Genomic DNA, 14,232 nt, shown 5'->3' on the forward strand with positions numbered 1-14,232 from the left:
AGTACAGTAAGTACATCTAAGAATCCAATATTGCATTCTAAGACAAAGAAAATATCCATAAAGTATCATGTTTTGAGAGAGAAGGTAGCTGAAAAGGAAATGAGGTTGGAGTATGTAAGTACTAAAGATCAGATTGCAGATATCTTTACGAAGCCTTTGCCTAAAGATACCTTTGAGGACCTAAGAGGTATGCTAGAGGTTATGCCCCTACCTACTTCAGAATAGATGGTGCAAGGAGTGCATCATCTAGTGGTACAAAGCACTATGGTTAGATTGGACTGAATGTTGATGCTTCCTATATGGGGGAGTATTTGGTATGTACTAAATCAATGAAGACTCTTGGTATTTTGGTATTTTATATTAAATAGTGTCTTTGGACACTTGGGTTGATTAAAAGAATTGGAAGAAGTATAATTGTGTACTTGTATTGATACCTTTTACATTGATTTCAATGGGGGAGAGAATGTGTACATGAAAAACATTTGCTAGGAAATGGGGAGAGAAAATGTGAGAGAAGTACCTATTGAGTTGTCAATGGGGGAGTGTTATCTCTTTAGGGAGATTTAGAAAGATTCATGTAAGTGCGTAGAAGAATATGTGAGTGTGAAAAATAATATATTAGTGCATAGAAGTATATCTCTATGGAAAAGATATGAAGCTAGAAAAATGTTGGAAGTTGCTTACCGTAAACAACTCATGACAGCAGCCGGAAGATTTCAAATTGATGAAGAGGATTTGAGAAGATGACATCAGAAGAAACAATAGAGTATAGTTTGGAATTCTTGGAACTTAGATGTTTTTTCATCTACGTTGCCATCAATGCCAAAGGGGGAGATTGTTAGCATGAATTTTGATGATACTACATTGGGGAGTATCCTAAGAATTAGAGATTATTGATATGTTGCATTCATGATTGTATTTGTCATTGATGTCAACATAGCAGTAATTTTGTTAAGACTGAAGGAGTAGAAGTTAGTAACCTTATGATGCACAAAAGCTAATGAAGATTTAGATGATGTATAGTGGAGGACATGTTTCTCAGGTTGTCTTGATGATGTGGTAAGAGGACTAAGTTTGAGTCAATGGTGTATGGAAGTTACACTTGATTCATTGGAAGTGATGCAAAAACAAAGAACTAGAAAATAAAGTTCTGATGACCTATTGCTATCTTTCATCAGAGATTAATGAAGAGATGAATAGTTACATTGTGATAGAGGATAGTCATGTGATGACACTAGCATGTGCACATGATGTGGTTTCACACATGTGAAGTTTTGTATAGATTGTGAGCTGACAATGCTATTGCAATTGTGAATTAACTAATTATCTTATTTTAATTAATTGGGAAAGCCTCAAGGCCGACTCAAGGTATTATTATGAAGATACACTATAAAGGAAATTGTCTCCCTTGCTTGTAATGTGAACTTGGATTAGAGGATCAAGTGGAATGCGAAGTATTAGTGCATGGTGTGAGAAGGATCAAAATGCTTACTAAATGCATATAAGCAATTTAAGGGATCAATGGATGCATAGTATGAGATCTAGTTACAAGATCTAAAGGAACATAAATCTAGTTGACAGGATAGAGAAAAAAGAAGGAAGTACATTTTAGTTCTATTATTTTGCAAGGAATAATATAGAATCTTTTGGACAGTGGGTTCTTTGATCTTAACCTTGAAGCTATTTGGGTAGTGGGTTCAATTGTCTTCAACAACTCCTAATAGGGATTCAAAGTCTCGTAATAGGTACTCATATGTATTTAATGTTGTATAGAATCCTAAAAAGGTCTATCCTCTAACAAGGAATATTTATATTAGTACATAATTTTGTGGGTACCATCCCCACTGAGATTTTCTCTCTGATCAAGGGTTTCCCTAGTTAACATATCTAGTGTTAATTGTGTATGAGTATCTTGTTGTGGTTTTAGGTAACATTACTCATATGGTTAAGATTGTTTGAAGTTAATGATTTCTATGATAGTTGTATAAATAATTCATCCCCCCTCTTAGTTATATTAGTGGACTATATATTCTAACAAAAGGGCTCTCCCCTTAATACCATAACACAACAAAAACAAATAAATAACAATAATTTGTGAGAACAACATATGTAAATCTTATTAATACCACAATGAAGAATTAAAAAATTTTGAAATACAATATACAAACTCAAATTGGTTCCTTCCTTACAATAATTTGCAAGATAAAGTTGTGAAATATCACCCAAAGTTGTCATTGACAGTCTACATGCCTTCCTTATATAGTCAATTTTACATTGCTTGAGAAGTTTCTAGACATCAAACCCTAACCCTTGATGTTGACCAACCCTAAAATTACATATAGAGTCAACTCAAATCAATTATAATGTTTATTTTGGAAATTTTGGTTGGACCAACTTTAGAAGATCATAACTTACGAACTATTGATCCAATTGGCTATTACAACCCCATTATAGAATCCTCAGCTTTTGAACTATAGGGCCTAATTAGAGAAATCTCTAGTCAATCCTATTTTAGAGCCCATCTAGGGCCTCTATGGACTTCAAAATTGAGCTTGGAGTTTCTCTATCAAAATTACACACCAAAAATTTGCAACAACTTGAAGATTACTTATGATATAACACTAAGTCTCTATTGGTAGGCTGATATATTCAAGATGAACCTCCACCTCTAAAATTAGGACATTTTGAGCTCATATGACTAACTTACTAAGTAGCAAACCTCTAGAAACAACAAATCTACATTGAGGCAACCCTTCTTCAAGAAACATAAAGGAAATATTTTTAAAGTGACATAAGATTTCTCTTATACCTAGGATGCTCTTGCATCAAAACTCCTCCACCTCTACCCAGTATTTAAATTATGATGATATTTAAGGTGATCATAAGTATTAGAATGGATGGATCATCATTTCAGTATTGCCATTGTTGACAAGAATATATTTTACAATTTTTGGATCGGCCATACTAATAGAGAATATGAACAGACACCTAGAAATATGAAGCATTTAGTGTACCAAGGAATACAAAGCTAGATGTAGTATTTTTTATGTGAGGAAATGAAATTTATGTTTTTGGGTGTGTGGTTGATAGGGAAGATCCATTATAAGTATGTCTATACAATTCCCTAGATTCATCTATGGGAGTGATGTACATATGGATATTTGATGAGTTGAGCCAATAATAGTGTGAAGAACATAGCAGCCAACAAATTGTTTTCCTTTGGGTTCTATAATCTAGTAATGCCAAAGTCAAAAGATGGATTAGTTACCTAGTGGATTAGGCTAAGTTGACATCATGGCACCTAATTCTATGTATTGGCACTCACTTGTGAAATTTTAATTGCATGTAAATTTGACTCCTGGTAAATGGTCTTAGGGTTTCTTTATTTCCTTAAGGCAAGTCTAAAAAGAGATGAAAGATTGAATTGTAATGTTTTTTAATGTGATTATTGATGTTATGATGATAGTTTAGAAGTGTATTTAGATAAATTTAAAGTAGAGCATTTGATCAAAGATACATTGGATTGTTAATGCATTAAGTGCAAATATATATCACCTCTACTTGTTGATTTTAACAAATAGCAAGCAAAATTTGGAAGTTTAATTTGGAAACTAAGATACTGAGGGGGGATTAGGATCTATAAAACTTCTTTTCTTCAAAATAACCACTAGTAGACTTTTGGCAAATAAATTACTATGTGACTAAAACATTTAGTCACAAGACTAAAAAAATTGTCACATGACTAAAAGTGATCAGATTCTAGTAATATTTTACAATTTATAAGTGACTAAATAAATGACTAATTTGGTCATTGGGTAAAATCACAAGGTTAGACAAAAATATGTGACTAAATAAATGATCAAATAAATGACTAAATAATAGGTCACTAATAATTAGTCACCCAAACAAATGATTGAATCAATTATCAATGATTTTTATCATATTAATATATTTTTACAATTTTTGTAACTTTAATTATTCACTCATGATGGTTTTGTCCTATCAATACATCATTATTAGTTAACTTCCTTGAGTGTCATCTTAACTGATATTAAATTAGAAATAAACTCAAAATTAACCCAATATAAATTCAAATTCCACAAAATCTATCTATAAACTCTTGAGCAAAATAAAATCCCTCCATGCACTAAAAAGAAAACTCAAAGTCCATCCGTGCATATCAAAAATAATAATTTTAAATTAAGTATTTTATAATCTCAACATATAATAGTTATTAATCACATTAACGCCATGTAATAAACATCTTTACAAAATAAAATATTATTTTATTATCATTACATTTTGTTAGAGAAAAAGGTTAATTTAATTTCATTAATTAATTTATCTTTTCTCCATTCTTAAGATTTCTCTTTATGCACTTTTGCATTCTCATTTAAAAATTGTTTAGTAATTATTAAATAGCTTTTACCTTTTAGGTTACCCTTTGTACCTTTTAGGTTATCTTTTTTGGGTTTCAATCTCCTACTACGAGGATAGATCATTTGTAAGTATCTTATAACTTTTCTTTTTCTAAGAATACATTTGCATATTTTTCAAAGCAAACCCTTGTCTCCTCTTGTCTTTTTCTTCTCTGTAATAGGTTTTCTACATGTAGGTATTCAAGGGCTTCATGGATTTATTTTGAGTATTTTCCAAATCCTTCATGGTATCAAAGCTAGACTTGCTATAGCTTGTTTAGTATTTGGAGAAAAAGAAGAATGAGGCTTTTACAAATCAGATATGGAGTTTTTTTGGGTGTTTCTTGAGAAAATTGGGGGGTCACTAATTTTTAGAGTAGCTTGAGGCCAAATGGACCTCACAATGGATTTAGAAGGCATCAAAACCCTTGTTTCCATATAAAGTTCATCCATTTTGGACAATGTTGATCCAGGAGGCAATTTTTTTTTGCCTAGAAGGTCATACAGTCTCCTACATGCATAGCGATGCAATTTTTTGCAAAAAAAAAAGAAAAGCTGCCTACATGCCTTTTCTGGTGCCGATTTTACTTTTTTTGGCTCGTTGTTGCATCGACACTACTTTATTTATTTTCCTGATAGTAGTTAGAAAATTTTGGCATTGATTTTTCTTTTTCTAGCTGCTACCGCACCTGTGCCACTTTTTAAATTTTCCTGATGGTTTTAAAGTTCCAACCACCGATCCTCCACCCTTGCACCACTCTACCGATGGCCCAACTAGTGGTTCTACCACTAGTATTCTTCATATAGCTCCACCTTCCCATGATCACATGAGGGTTGAGGGCTAAATTTTTAATCCCCTTTCAATTTTAAAGGGCTTTGAATTTTTTTGGTTATTACGGGGGCCCTGTCAAATTTTTTTTGTATCTTGAGCATACGAGAGTCTTTTTTCAATCTAGAAAATACATCAAAAAGATGGTTTTGAGATGGAGATAATGACATAGGATTTTTCTAGTTTTGATGTATTTTGGTTTCCTGTTTGGGTAGTCAAATTTGGGTGTTCTATTTTTCACTCTAAAGGGCATATCTTGAGCATCCCAACTATTTTTCAAAAAAAATATATTTTTGTAAAGCTGGTTTAGTTATGTTTCTAGAAATGCTGGTTTGTCTTCTAGATTCTTCTCCAAACTCTTCTATTATGGTTTTTTCTTTATTGCACTATGGTGGATATCTTGGGTGTTTTAGGTCTCGGGATCATTTTTGTGGCATGCAATTTCTTCTTTTGGGATGTACTATCTTTTGTAACAACTCTTTTCTCTTTTTGATCATGTTTATGCAAACACACTCAGATAAAGTGCCACTTCTTGCATTTTTGGGATCTTTTTCATCATTGTGACTTATTTTACTCACACTACATTATAAAGTGCCATGGGGGATAGTTGTTTGCCTTTTAGTGCCCTCTTCCTCTATCAAGTGAGTGTTCCTTCCATGACATTAGCCCCATGATGTGTCAATGTCACGTGCCTTTATAGGTGTTTGTACCTCTTCCATACTCTTGATGTTCTTGGTGCTTTCTATTTTGCAGGAGTTATTGACCCACTTTATCAGTTTCTTATCACCTCACCCTTGTTTGCATTAGGGAGAGTTCTTCTACTATTTCTCATGCTTCCTTGGTTCAATTTATCAACTCTTTAGGCTTTGGTGTTTCATGCCATCTATTTCTTTGAGTTCAATTGTTTGCCTTTGTTTGCCTTCTAATTTGATGCACATTAGAGTCTTCTCTACTTGGTCAGTCTCTATTTCAAAGGTGGTTTTAGGGATCACTAACTTCTTTTTGATAGAGTTTATGTCTTCTTTATGCTTCTTTGATGTTTCTTCATGATCACTCTTTGTTCCTATTTTTTGAAACATTCTTCTAGTTGGAGGCTTCTGCAGTCCTTCACTAGGTTTTCAACTCTCTTTTTGGAGTAGAGTTTTTCCCACTGGGTTTTCTCTATTTCTCTATTTCATAGAGATTTGGTTGTGATTGGGTACCTTATCATGCCTTGTTGCTGGGACACAAGTTTTCTTTTAGCATTGCATTGTAGTTTCCTTTCTCTTTTTACATTGTTTGTAATTGCATTGTTGCTCATCTTAAGGGGGGGTGTTAGAGAAAAAGGTTAATTTAATTTCATTAATTAAATTACCTTTTCTCCCTTGTTAAGATTTCTCTTTATGCACTTTTGCAATCTCATTTAATAATTATTTAGTAATTATTAAATAGCTTTTACCTTTTAGGTTACCCTTTTTGGGTTTTGAACTCCTACTATAAGGATAGATCATTTCTTAAATAGCTTTAATAATTATTTAGTAATTATTAAATAATTATTTAATAATAATTTAATAATTATTTAGTAATTATTAAATAGCTTTTACCTTTTGGGTTACCCTTTTTGGGTTTTGATCTCCTACTATAAGGATATTATATCTTTTCTTTATCTGAGAATACATTTGCATATTTTTTAGAGCAAACGCTTGCCTCCTTTTGTCTTTTTCTTCTCTATGACAAGTTTTCTACATGCAGGTATTTGATGGTTTTGTGGATTTGTTTTTCATATTGCTCAAATCCTTCACATTTAATATATTTTAGTATTTAGTAAATAAGGAGAACAATTATTTAATCAATATTAAAAATTTAAATAAAATAACTAAATAACAAAAATAATAAATAATTATAATTTAAATATAGGGTTTTTATTCTGGGAATCACAATAAGTGAAAAAGTGTTAGATGTCAAAAAAGTTCCTATATTAGAAAAATATATTTATTCTATTGTGTTGTCAACAATTAAGCCATTACCTAAGGCTTTGATACCAATTGTTGGAATCATTTGTTGTTGCACCAAAATATCAAACTATCAAATCCCAATGCAAATGCTAGATGTAACCTGATCTATGGGAGGTGGTTATGGCATGTCACAAATCTCCAAGGAGGTGTTGAGAACTGAGTCAAAAAAAACCTTCTCAACATAAAATAAAATATATTAAATACCCCTTCCCCTTAACCCAAAAAGCATTTAAGAATGCAAGCAAATAAAGATAGCTAATTTAACAAGGCTAGAGGAAGCATAAATACAAGATGAAATATGGAGAATGAAATTATAAGATTGATGAACATTTGAAGCCTGTTCTTTTAATAGAGTGAAGATACTTCAAAACTAATGGGGTAGTGCAAAAAAAGTTAAAAAATATTGAGATTAGATGTAGAGGAAGCACAAGTAACTTGGAACATCACAAGGCTGAAGCCTCCAGTTACACACCATCATCTTGTAGACATCTCTAAAGTGACCTTTTTGATATTCATGTGCCTATCAGTTTGTTTCATGCTTCTCATGAAGTATAAATTTGTAAGATTATAGACATATCGATTTGGAGGAACAAAAAGTTGAAAGAAAGTTACACTAAGCATATTTTTAAAGTTTATCAATATGTTGTAACTCCATTCAAATTTCTTGTAATATTTAGGCTTATGCATTGTAATAAATATATATATTTTTATCAATTTGAAGTGAATTATTTATTCAATGCTTTCTATAGTATATAAGTTATAATGATAGTGTTATATATTTAATTAATATTGTTTGTATTTATGGTGTACAACGTGTAGATGTTGTTCAAAACCCCAATGATCTCCTTAAGAACAAAAAGGTAACAAATTTACTCCTTATGTTTATGGTGTACAAAGTGTAGCTATTTATGAAGATTTATGTACAAATTTTTTTCTTTGGATCTGTCATGCCCAAAAAGTAAGGAGCAAAAACACACACACAATTTTTTTTTAAAAAAAAAAAAAAAATTTTAAATGTACTATGATCCAATAAAATAATACAATCGACAAGGGTTTAGATGTTTAACCACAATGGAGTAGATGTTTAAAAGCAAGATTACCATAGACAATTAACAAGATTAGGACTCTGCTAGATCTTTTGAGAAAGAGATTAATCGGGTGAACTAAAAGTCTTTAAGTAATTCCATTAATGAAATTAGATGATTAATCTATTTAACCAAAGTCATAATTCATCAATTTGTTTTAATGATACATTTTAATTATGGGAAATAAATCATTAACCCTAAAGGTGGTCAAATCGGTTAGGCTCTCTAATAACTTTAATAACTTGATCAACCTTAAATTTTAAACCATTAATCATACTGGGGAAACCAAAATTTTAGAAGATCAGATAAAATTTTACTATTCAACCAAGCTAGCTACGTGAATAACTTTAATCAAACATAAACTAACTCATTAACTTATCATTTACAATAGACATTTCGACTAGGTTTAATTCAATTAAATCTATAAATTAAACTAAGCTTTATTCCAAACCATTATAAATTTAAGTCAAATGTTAACATGTCAATAATAAGATTAATCTAATTTATCTCCAAATAGTATGAATTAGAAAAAAAACATTAAAACTAATTTAATTAGTATACATTAAAGTCAACTCAACTTTAAGAAAGGTCAATTAATAATCTAACAATTAAAAGAAAACATTCCTAATTAAAATTAAATATAATTTTTTTAATACTAACATTTATTTAACTTCCCTAAAGCTACATACAAACTAAAGCTTTTCATCTTCTACTAACAATGATACTAAATTACTAACCTAAATTCCCTTCTAACTAACCACTAACTCCACTTAACAAAACAACACATATAAAAAAAAAATTATTAATCTAAAATACCCCACCCACCTAAGCTATTACCTACCCCTAGTGCTCGTCACAAGGCCTGCCCACGCGTTGCCCGAGGCCTACGCATGGTAGGTCTGTACCCCGTCCTTGTGTGGGGGAAACACGTCACTGTTGGCCTACGTTTGGAGACAGCAAGGGAGACTTGCATTTGGAGGGGATCATGGGGATAGAGGGTATGTACGTCCCTCCCTCAAATTTAAACATTGCTTGCCCTCCTTCATGATGGATCGACCCCCTGTGCTAGTTGACAGGTGGGTGAAAGGTTTAATCTTTTTAACTTTTCCATGTGATTTGACCAGCTTCAACAGTCCTATGGAATTAAATACCAAAAGTTTTATAGTTGAGAGATGAATTTTAAAAGTATTAACATATATAAATATATATGCTTTATATTCCAACTTATTAAAGTTATATTGTTAAATTAAATAAAAATGATTTAATTTGCAAGGAAAAGAGGAATGTTTCATGGAATATTCTTTGTAACATGGAGAATTTTAAGGCTTCTTCATACATTTTCCAAAGAGCCATTTGGCTTGGAGGTGCACATTTTGTTTGTTTTTTTTTTGTTGCCAATTTTGACTAAGTGTTGGCATGCTTTCTTGCTTAAGTTCTTTGATATGCAAGATGAGTTTGTAAAAATTTCTAGAGGCAATATGGAGTGATAATCCTCTTATTCAAATTGATACAAAAGCATGCAAAGGATTATAATCTTCTTAATCAAATTGATTTTGCTCTTTATGCAACTTAACAAGGAATTATGATCCTATATCCAGAATTCAAAAGGTGATGAATAATTCTTATCAAATTTAATTGTATTACTAATGAAGCTTAACAATGAATGTGATAACTTGGTGATCACAATGTAGGATTATTATTACGTGCTAATATTCAAAACATCGAATTGAAAACTTCAAAACCTCAATTGTCTTTTACTATCATAATTGAAACTTGAAATTTCCCAATTCAAGACATTATCTATCATTTTAGTTTCTCACATACATATGCCAAAATTTGGAACCTCATGAGAGCATTGCAAGGAAAATTTCATAATCTTTTCTTTTCTTTATTATTCATCCTGGTTCAAGGCTCCATTGGGAATGAACCAGTAAGAAAATCCGATGTCTTTGCCACTACATAAATTTCAATTACAATTTACATGATATTACAATTCATTGAGTTTCCTTCAAGGCTTCCACAAGAGACTTTTATCAAATGTCTTCATTGAATCAAGGGTAAACATGGAAGATACAAGAAATAACATGGAGATAGCAACACAAGGAGACAAGCAAAAAGAACATACATTCCCACCCGGTTGCACAATAGGTCCAACAATGAACCAATATAGGGGAAAGGTAGATTTTCTCAATAGGAGAAGTCTATCACCATACCTTCACTTAGCCCTTTTGGGGCTAAAAATTTAAGAAATTCCATTCTTTCACAAGGCCCTTTCGGGGCTAAATCCACAAGGATTTTCATTCTATTCCACATTCAAGAATTATCAATAACAACAAGGTATGGGAAGACAAGTAGGGGCCCATACACCCTACCCTTTCTCCCTCCTCTCTCCATGAGAGGAGACTCTACACTATTGAGGTCCAACTAAGGCCCTTTCCCCAAGCATGGCCACTTCTTCCCTATCCAAGGGTGAGTGTTGCCAAGAACATCCCCATGAAAACCTCTCAAAAACAAACAAAACATCAAGAAGGCATATGAATAACATCAAAGGAAAAAAAGATAAAATCTCTCCCAAATCCACCCCCAACACACAAGCAAGGAATGCATAACTACACAATGTCTCCAACATGATTCAAGCAAGATTCAAAACATGAACACACACAAAGAACCATTCATGGAGTGAAGAACTCCTACCTTCATAAAAGAGTTATGGAAATGGTGGTTTGAGAAGAGCTTCCCTTTTTCTTTCTTCAATCTTCAAGACTTCCTCCAAAACTAGAGGATTGGGTGACAAAAAACTAAACCCCCCTCAAAAATGCCTCTAAGTATGGTCCTTAACTCCACTAAGCTTCAAGTAACTCAAGATGGAGGTTTTTTTTCACTAACCCAAGTAAAGAGCAACCCCATTTTCGAAATCAGCCTATAATAGGGTTTTTAAGAGACCCTAAGAGTTAACCTAGGAGGCTAAAGGGTTGGAAAGTACCCCCACCCATACCCTTACCCATAGGGGTACTTAAATTTAATGTCTCTAAGCCTTTAAAGGCTTGTTAGGAACAAATAAAAGTTAGGAGAATAGTAAGATCAAATTACAACCTTTAAAGAATTACAATATAAGATTAGCACAAAATTAACAAGAAATTTAGCTCCGTTTCTTCCATTGAGTTTTCTCGGCTAATTTTCCTGCACACTCATTGCACACATCAGTAGGTCCAAAACCACATGCATAATGTGAATTACATATTAGAGGAATTATATAAATTAAAGCATCCATTTCTCAATAAATAGTTGTTTATCTAATTCTACTCATATTTCTAACCTTTTGACTTGCATAACCAAATGTGTTAGTGTTGCATACATTTTTCTTCATCATTATACATATTTATAAGCATTAAATGGCAAAATCAAATAACTAAAGTAAGCATCACACATCAAAAAATAGCATAATAATGTTTAGTGTATCCAATAATGTTATGACATAACAACATGAGTATCAAAATAACAATGTATCATCAGTGCTAGGATGGGTCGGGGTGAGGCCTCACAGGATCTGAACAATATTAAGATACACTATTTAGGACTAGAGTTACAAGTCTCTAGTTAATGGATAAATTCTCTAGAGATGTTATACACTTCATGACCATCTATAAATGATTTAAGTAACCCTTAGGTATAATCATGGGAGAATCTGTCCATTCCTTTCAGTCATAAAAACCGAATAGCTTTATCTCTTTCTATCATACAAGAGGGTTCCTATTACCCTTTTTATATAGTTTTTTCAAGGATGTCTTAGTTTGTTAATTAGAAACTCAATTTTATTTTCCAATAACATGTCTCATGTATGTATAATGGCTTCTATACTCTCTTTTAAAGTCTCATACATTATAAAATTGACTTACTTTGATTTATTAAAAATACTATTGGTAATCAATTACAATATTTTAAGCTCTACACTTGGACACTCAATGATCAAGAAAAGAAAAATATGGTGTATTTATAATTTCAAATATAAATCCTATAATATTTTTCAATCCATTTTAATGTTATGGTTTTTTAAATATGACCTAAAAAAAATACAATAAAGACACTAATGCTATTTTAATTCATCCAAAAGAAATACTATTTTTATAATGAATTCTTTAGATACAAAAATTATGTACAAAATTATCTTTAACAATTGATACACAACCTAGTTTCTATTGAAGGAGGGAGGATTTCTTCCCTATATGCAAGAAATGGCAGGATATGACAAAAATTATGCAATACAATTTGTGAATAGTTAGAATATCACAAGGTCACAATAAATGGTATTACTTTCCAAGTCAATGAGGAAGTGATTGCAATGGTGACTGGGTTGTCCATGAAGGGGAAATAATAGCAGGACGTCATGAAAACTGTAGATGAGGCCAGCATGAGTAACATTTTTGAGGAGAATGAAGAACCAGTAAGGTATAGGGGAGGATTCAGAAGAGATAAGCTTCTGACTCCATGGGATGACATCTTCCTGGTGATTATGAAATACCTTACACTTGAAGGTAGGTTTGGAATTTACTACTACTATCACTTTCCTCTTCTCAATCATTTTAGGAAAAGGTATTTTGTTTCTATTCCATTTTTTCTCTTACATTCCCTAGAGGATACTATAAATGATGTTAGGGAAAAAATGGGCAAGGGTCTAAATTTTACCATTATTCACCAAGGTCTGATCTTTAGGCTCTATCAGTTCCACCTCACCCTTTGTCACCCTAGGGCTATAGTGGTTGATAACCAATGCCAAAATCAAAATTCCCTCTTGATTACCAGCACAGGTACCAAATTCCACTCCTTGCAGCCCTTCCCTAGCGGAGATGATAAAAAAAAGAAAAAAACTAGAGTTGGCTATAGAAAAAAAGGGGTGTAAAAACATTAAGGTTGAAAAACTTGTTGTGGTGGAAATTAAGGAGTCAAAAGAGGAGGGAGGGGAAAGGGTAAGAGAAGGTCAGGAAGGTTGGAAAAATCCCAGGCTAGGTACAAACAAAAATTCAAAAGATATAGGCTAGAAGAGGAGGGTGAGGAGAGCTCTATGATCAAGGAAAGGGAGTTGGAGGAGGAAAATCTCTGTGATTCTAAGAGAGAGAATGAGGAATGGAAAAGAGAGAAAAGTGAGAACTTGGTGGATAATTCCTAGGTGTCTACTGGTAATACCCTAGCATTAGGTGGTAATGACATTACCATTGAAACTCATGTTTCGGTCAGTTTCACCCTTTAGCCTATAAATTTTTGTGAGGACAATAACAAAGTGGACACTTCCCCCATCACTATTTCCTCCCTGGTGAAAGAAAAATGTAATGTTTTTATTAACCCGCTGTAGGATGGATTTCATTTGACAAAGTCTAAAGGGGGACCTAGAAAGTCTAATAAGGTAGGGAATTTTAAAATGGAGGAATGTAATGAAATGACTACACCACTACAAAAAAGAATTAGATGCTTAGAGGAGCGATTTCATTCTTTCTCTAAATTTGCACTAAAGTTCACACATGTAGTGGTTACCACCCTCCAATTGCTGGCACATGAGAAGGATGATGTAGGGATGGACAAGGAAGATAATAAGCTTCTCTACAAGTTCCTTGCTGATGATTGGGCTCGAGTCCTTCTAGCTGGGAAAGGAAAAGAAAAAGAAAAAGATAAAATTTGAATGTTTTTGAGGGACTTAAAGTTTCTTATTTTTGTTTGTTTTTTGCTGCAACATAGTTGCTAGTTTACTACTATTACTAAGACTTGGGTTGGCTTGTTTAAGCCAATAGTGGTTATTCAAAACTTTATTATGTGTTTAAGATTTTTAGGCTTAGGCTACTATGTTTAGTTTTTAGATCTTGAACTCCTCTTGGTTAGTTTTTAGACTTTTGTTAGTTTTGCTTCCTTTTACTGGT

Source organism: Cupressus sempervirens, chromosome 2 (genome assembly GCF_028749045.1).
Source record: "Cupressus sempervirens isolate cs-2001-9-10 chromosome 2, ASM2874904v1, whole genome shotgun sequence".
NCBI classification, from domain to species: Eukaryota; Viridiplantae; Streptophyta; class Pinopsida; order Cupressales; family Cupressaceae; genus Cupressus; species Cupressus sempervirens.